Below are 7,500 nucleotides of genomic sequence, written 5' to 3'. Positions count from 1 at the left end.
TGTGTAACGGCTTTCAGCTGCTCTGGGAGTGAAGCTCATCTGGGGAACTGCAGCAGTGCACAAGCTGTCAACTGCACCTCTGGAGAACATCTGTACATCACCTGCTCAGGTAAACACCACCTACAAACACAACAGCTACAAATGAACAGAATTGTAGAACATCAGGAAATAAAATGTGCTGCTCCATTTCATTAGCAGCAGCATTAGCATTCAGTGTTTCAACATTAGCATGTTAACTGATGTGGTGTAAATGTAAAAACAAGACCCTTCAAGACCCTTTTTTCAAAAAAGAATGAACTTTGTGTTGAACTGATGGCATGATGTAACACTGAGTAGAAACACGTGATCTGTGGTGTTCTTCTACATGATGAAGTTCTACATGACCTTAGAACAGATTGTCTGTAATTACTGTGTAAAATACAGTCATTCCATCCTGAAAGTGTGTGCTTTTACACTCGTCTATGATATAAACTGTATATTCCACACCTTTTCCCCTTCAGTGACCCCTGTGTAGAAAAAGAAAAGCAGAAATAAAGTTAGATGATTAGAAGTTGATTGGGTGAGGAGATGCAGTGTGTTTCTGGCTCCAGTGTCTGTGGAGGAGAAGTTCATAGCAGCCACGGTTGGTGTTTTTCTATTCTGGGTGTTGTGGAAGGTGGAGGTTTGACAGAATGGACCTCTATGTTCCTGAGTCTGTTCCTGCAGACATGTGAATCTGTAGTAGTTAAACAGCCTTGTTCAAGCACAGACCTCCATATTCCACCATCATTTATCACTTTGGATCACCATCATTTATCTGACTTTTAGGATCAGTGGGATTTTTTGACATTGATTATGATCATTCAGTCATCCTGCTTACAATTAAATCAAAGAGGCATGTGTGGGTCAGACAAATATAACATAACATTTATAATGAAATAACCACAAATGTCTTTTCTGAGCTCACATCATTATCAGTTTTATTCAACCCCCAAGTGACATTCAATCTTAGTACTTAGTACAACATCCTTTTACAGTTATAACAGCTTTTAAACGTGAAGCATAGCTTGACACAAGTGTCTTGCAGCGATCTCGGGTATCTTCGCCCATTCATGGGGAAAAAAGCCTCCAGTTCAGTCACATTCTTAGGCTTGCGCACTGCAACTGCTTTCTTAAGTCCCACCAGAGGTTCTCAATCGGATTTAAGTCTGGTGACTGCGATGGCCACTTCAAAATGTTCCAGCCTTTAATCTGCAACCATGCTCTAGTGGACTTGGAGGTATGCTTGGGATCATTGTCCTGTTGAAAGGTCCAACGTCTTCCAAGCCTCAGGTTTGTGACGGACTGCATCACATTGTCATCCAGTACCTTGCACACGCTGAAGCTTCCCAGTACCTGCAGAAGCAAAACAGCCCCAAAGCATGATTGACCCCCCGCCATGCTTCACAGTAGGCAAGGTGTTCTTTTCTTCATAGGCCTTGTTCTTCTTCCTCCAAACATAGCGTTGATCCATGGGCCCAAACAGTTCTAATTTTGTTTCATCAGTCCACAGAACACTATCCCAAAACTTCTGTGGTTTGTCCACATGACTTTTGGCATACTGCAGTCGACTCTTCTTATTCTTTGGGGACAGCAAGGGGGCGCGCCTGGGAGTTCTGGCATGGAGGCCTTCATTACGCAGGGTGTGCCGTATTGTCTGAGCAGAAACTTCAGTACCCACATCTGACAAATCTTTCTCAGTTCCTCAGCAGTCACATCGGGACTTTTCTCCACTCTACGCTTCAGGTAGCGCACAGCAGTCGAAGTCAGCATCTTCTTTCTGCCACGACCAGGTAGCGTTTCAACAGTGCCCTTTGCCTTGAATTTGCGAATGATGCTTCCTATGGTGTCTCTTGGTATGTTTAACATCTTTGCAATCTTCTTATAGCCATTGCCCTTCCTGTAAAGAGTAATCACCTGTTCTCTTGTCTTCCTGGACCATTCTCTTGACCTCACCATGTTTGTAACCACACCAGTAAGTGTCTAGAAGGAGCTGAGTATCACAGTCATTTTAAAGCTGCCTAATTGGTGCTTATTAGGCTTTATTGCTGCTCCTGATATCCACAGGTGTTTTCAATACCTGATTGAAAACACTTCATTGAACCTCTGTTCTTCAGAGTGGTAGTCTTTAAGGGGTTGAATAATTATGTCAATGAAGAATTCACAAAAGAAACATTTACTACTGTATTACAAAACTAATTGATGTCATTTTAGTTGCATATGGTTCTTTAAGAAGTCCTTGTAGGATTTCATTCTGAATACAATTACAAATGTACACTAAATTCCCTAAAACCATTTACAGCATTGGGGGTTGAATAATTTTGAACACAACTGTACATTTACTGCATTTACATTACTGCTCTCATCCAGAGTGATTACAGTCATCTCACTTATACAGCTGAGCACTTGAGGGTTGAGGGCCTTGCTTAAGGGCCCAGCAGTGGCAGTTTGGTGGTGCTGGGATTAGAACCCACGACCTTCTGATCAGAAGACACACATCTTATTGACTGATTTCCCACTTCCCAACTGATTGCATGATCATGGTGCAGTGCAGGTTGAGATAAGAGCTGTGAGGTAGAGCAGTGCTGCTCTGGTTTTCTCTTTGTAGGCAAACATCAGTGTTAATGCAGGAGCTGCAGGATACCAGTAGAGGAACATAGCAATGGGGTGGGAGAACCTCAGGAGGTTAAAATCAAATCATGCAGCTGCATTCTGGATGAGTTGTAGAGGTCAAATATCCCTCAGAGGAAGATAAAGTGCAAAGTTGTGTTCAGTCTCCAAATCAGAGAGTCATTTATTGAGATCATCATGTAGATAAAACTGCAGTTCAGGTTTGCTGGGATTAAATTATGAGATACCTGATCTGAGATCTGGCTGGAAACAAGAAAATCTGTAGGGGGAAGTTAAAGAATGAGTGTCATCTTTATAGCAATGATATAAAACCTGTGAGGAATTTTAATTAACCAGAATTTCAATATAAATAAAACTGAGACGAGAATTTGAAACTTACAGATAATTGGACGAGACACCTGTCACTCACCTGTATATCTTGACTGGCAGGTGTCTTGTCCAATCATCTGTAAGTTTCCATTCGCAAACTATACCAACCTTTTCCGGTTTGTCTGGCTTGTCGTTGTGTTTTTCGGATTTGTTAATGTGTTTTGCACTTCTCGGCCACCGTAAGATCCATATTAAGTTGTGTTTTCACACACACACACACACACACACACACACACACACACACACACACACACACACACAAACATAAGGTTTGCCTCTGCATAATATTTTTAAAAAGCCAAAAGGATCTGTATGGTGACTTGGTAAACATTATAAATTTAATATTACATATTTTTTGTATTTCTTGATGTTGAATCTGTTTTGCTGATGAAATAAAACAGTTTACTCATACATTTTACCACATACTTGCATCTGTGTGTGTGTGTGTGTGTGTGTGTGTGTATGTGTGTGTGTGTGTGTGTGTGTATGTTTGTTTGTTTGTGTGTGTGTGTGTGTGTGTGTGTGTGTGTGTGTGTGTGTATTCCAGGCCCCAGCTCTATCAGACTGGTAGGTTCTGGAGGAGACTGTGCAGGAAGGCTGGAGGTTTTCCACAGTGGTTCATGGGGAACAGTGTGTGATGACTCTTGGGGTATTGAGGATGCAGATGTGGTGTGCAAACAGCTGCAGTGTGGACGGGCCCTCAGTACCCACACACCAGCCTGGTTTGGTCCTGGAACTGGGTCCATATGGCTGAATGAGGTGGAGTGTGAGGGGAATGAGACGTCCCTGTGGAACTGCAGATTTCAGCTATGTGAAGAGGGTGAATGTGGACACCAGGAGGACGTAGGAGTCGTGTGCTCAGGTACAGTGTGATGACTAAGAATCTTCTTCTTCTTTCGGCTGCTCCCATTAGGGGTCGCCACAGCGGATCATCCGTCTCCACACCACCCTATCCTCTACATCTGCCTCTTTCACACCAACTACCTGCATGTCTTCCCTCACCACATCCATGAACCTCCTCCTTGGCCTTCCTCTTTTCCTCCTACCTGGTGGCTCCATCCTCAGCATTCTTCTACCAATATAATTCATGCCCCTCCTCTGCACATGTCCAAACCATCTCAATCTCGCCTCCCTCACCTTGTCTCCAAAATGTCCTACATGCGCTGTCCTCTAATAAACTCATTTCTAATCTTGTCCATCCTCGTCACTCCCAACGAAAAACCTTAACATCTTCAGCTCTGCTACCTCCAGCTCCACTTCCTGTCTTTTACTCAATGCTACTGTCTCTAATCCATACACTATTGCAGGTCTCACCACAGTCCTATAAACTTTCCCTTTCATTCTTGCAGATACCCTACTATCACAAATCACTCATTTGACTCTTCTCCACCCACTCCACCCTGCCTGCACTCTTTTCTTTACTACTCTAACACACTCTCCATTACTTTGCACTGTTGACCCCAGGTACCTGAACTCCTCCACATTCTCCAGCTCTTCTCCCTGCAACCACACCACTCCACTGCCCTCCATCTCATTTACACACATGTACTCTGTCTTACTTCTACTGTGTTTCATTCCCCTTCTCTCCAGCGTGTACCTCCACCTCTCCAGGCTCTTCTCAACCTGCTCCATACTCACCACAAATCACAATATCATCCAAACATCATAGTCCAGGGAGACTCCTGTCTGACCTCGTCCGTCAACCTGTCCATCAACACTGCAAACAGGAAAGGACTCAGTGCCGATCCTTAATGCAGTCCAACCTTCACACTGAACCAGTCTGTCGTACCTACTGCACACTTCACTGCCGTCACACTGTCCTCATACATGTCCTGCACCACCCTCACATACTTCTCTGACACACCTGACTTCCTCATACAATAACACAACTCCTCTCTTGGCACTCTGTCATACGCTTTCTCTAAATCCACAAATACACAATGCAATTCCTTCTGTCCTTCTCTATACTTCTCCATCAACATCCTTAAAGCAAAAAATGCGTCTGTGGTGCTCTTCCTCGGCATGAAACCATACTGTTGCTCACAGATGGTCACCTCTTCTCTCAGCCTGGCTTCCACTACTCTTTCCCATAACTTCATGGTGTGACTGATCAACTTAATTCCCCTGTAGTTACTGCAGGTCTGCACATCTCCTTTATGCTTAAAGTTCGGTACCAGCACTCTCCTTCTCCATTCCTCAGGCATCTTCTCACCTTCCAAAATCAGTGTGATGACTGAGAATAAACCTGTTAAATATATTAAATATGTAGAAGTGTATAAATCATCCTTCTCCCACCAGAGTTTAAAGAGATCCGACTCACGGAGGGCTGTAAGGGGAATCTGGAAGTGTTCTACAATGGAACCTGGGGTAATGTGTGTCACAATCAGATGGATAATGAAACAGTAAACATGGTGTGTCAAGAGCTAAACTGTGGAACAGGTGAACGTCTGATAAACACTGAAGCTCGAGTAAAATCTGCTCCTAACTGGCTGGATTATCTGAAGTGTAGGAAACACGACTCTAATCTGTGGCAGTGTCCATCTTCACCCTGGGGACAGAACAGATGTGATAATAGTGATGAGGTGGCACAAATTACCTGCACAGGTGGTCCACAAGGTACACAAGAACATTGCTCCTCATTTCCCTATTAGAAACATTGATCAAGTAAAGATCTATAAAGAAAAGCTATTTGTTATTTATTTGTATTTGTTAGTGACAGAAGATATTTTCTAATGTGTTTATAAAATAATTTATAAAAAATTACTTCCTCATATAACCATCCTGAGATCATCTGAACTTCTTCATATTACATAAAAAAATTTAACTAACAGAGATTATTTCAATGAACCGAACCCAAAGCTGATTTTCCTGCTTCAAATTCTTTTATTATTCATCAGTTCATTAATTTATTTATTTATTACACATCAAAGGAGACATTTCAGCATCTTCAGTAAATGTAAGGTTTTATCTTCATGGTGTTGTAGTGAGGTGTGTGACTGGAGATGTTATTCAGCGTTGGTGTGTTTCCTCATGTGTGATGTGTGTGATGTAGAACACTGGTCTCTCAGGCTGAGTGGAGGAAAGGGAAGCTGCTCTGGGAGGTTGGAGGTGTATCATAACGCTACATGGGGCTCCGTTTGTGATGATCAGTGGAACATCAGTAACGCTCAGGTGGTGTGCAGACAGCTGGGCTGTGGGTCGGCGCTGAGTGCTGATAGGTTTGGTCCTGGTAAAGGGACTGTCTGGCTGAACAGAGTGAAGTGTCGAGGGGATGAGATTCACCTGTGGGACTGTCATCATTCCCTGAAGAAACACACTGACTGCTCTCATGCTGGAGTCACCTGTGAAGGTCAGAGGGGTGTGCTAACTTTTCAGCATTCTGTCTCCACTCATTACACTTTTCTCCCAGGGTTAAAACATACAATTTTAAATGGATTTCTGTTACAGACGTATCTGCATCCACCACTTCTACAACCAAATCAACAACAATCTCCACCACAACAGGTACAATATTACAATCTTCCTGTCCACCATTTTCTACATCTTTATGAAAACACTGTCCTGTGGAGATTCTCTTCTATAATTTCATTTCAGCCAGAAGAACCAGGAACATCAAAAGGAGCATTTTAGCGCATAACACTGGATCTGACGTTTTTATAAACTGAGGTTTTATAAACTGATGTACTGCTTTCTTTTAGCACATGTCACACCACTCTGAAAGGAAAAGACAGATACAATCATCAAACACTAATGTGAGTTTCCCTCCCTTGAAAAGAACCATCTTTTAATACTTGAATCTTTATTTCTTAAATAACATTCTCTTCATATTTACATTCATCAGTTCATTTTGTCCTCTAATCCAGTTTAATCTACCACTGAGGACTGAGGAGTCTATATTCAAATAAATACAGGTAAACATCACCTATTTCTATTTTAGCTATATTTCTACACTTTTTTATTGCTATATTTTCTATTGATAGTTCAACTTATATATAGATATGAGCTACTAAAACATATTAGATTAGAGCACCGTCACAGGCAATGCTACCCTCGCCTACGCACAGATTGTCTGTGTTCCTTTAAGACATGGAATGCTTTGCACATTCATTTGAGTAGAGTCCATCCCAAAAAACCTCTCAGGAGTTACTGGAACTGTCTACATTGTGCTTGTTGTGATCATACAGAGAGATTCTTTTATTTACGTTGGCATTCATCTAAAGAATAATGAAACTGTTACATGTATGTTTAGGGGCTGCTTTTTTCAACACATTCCAGCGTGGTACCGTGACAGGATGCCACCTGTGCCATAAGTTCAGTCAGGAAATTTCCTCACTACTAAATATTCCACAGTAAACTGTTAGAGGTGTTATAACACAGTGGAAGCCACTGCAATGTTAAAATAAAAAGTTTTTTTACAGTCAAATGTCTGTATTTAGAAATTTACCTTTTTTCAATTGACAACAAAAGGCCTGTTGTTTTACA

At 42.0% G+C, this 7,500-nt stretch overlaps 1 protein-coding gene and 2 long non-coding RNA genes across 3 annotated transcripts in view; all 3 read left to right on the top strand.

Moving 5' to 3' along the window:
- Window positions 1-5,423, top strand: part of LOC124400902 — a 5,582-nt gene extending 159 nt beyond the window's left edge. Inside the window, exons 1-3 of the long non-coding RNA XR_006928490.1 lie at window positions 1-109; window positions 3,566-3,880; window positions 5,317-5,423. The exon at window positions 1-109 is cut by the window's left edge and continues 159 nt beyond it. This is a non-coding gene — a long non-coding RNA (uncharacterized LOC124400902). The remainder of the gene's footprint in view (window positions 110-3,565; window positions 3,881-5,316) is intronic.
- LOC124400898 overlaps window positions 1-6,626 on the top strand; it is a 33,240-nt gene extending 26,614 nt beyond the window's left edge. The window contains exons 2-3 of the long non-coding RNA XR_006928486.1: window positions 6,466-6,522; window positions 6,613-6,626. This is a non-coding gene — a long non-coding RNA (uncharacterized LOC124400898). The remainder of the gene's footprint in view (window positions 1-6,465; window positions 6,523-6,612) is intronic.
- The window catches only part of LOC124401076 (antigen WC1.1-like), an 88,377-nt gene that overhangs the window by 42,592 nt on the left and 38,285 nt on the right, over window positions 1-7,500 (top strand). The gene's annotated exons all lie outside the window — the stretch shown is intronic.

Source organism: Silurus meridionalis, chromosome 18 (assembly GCF_014805685.1).
Source record: "Silurus meridionalis isolate SWU-2019-XX chromosome 18, ASM1480568v1, whole genome shotgun sequence".
Lineage (NCBI taxonomy): Eukaryota > Metazoa > Chordata > Actinopteri > Siluriformes > Siluridae > Silurus > Silurus meridionalis.
This window is presented reverse-complemented; position numbering and strand designations above follow the sequence as displayed.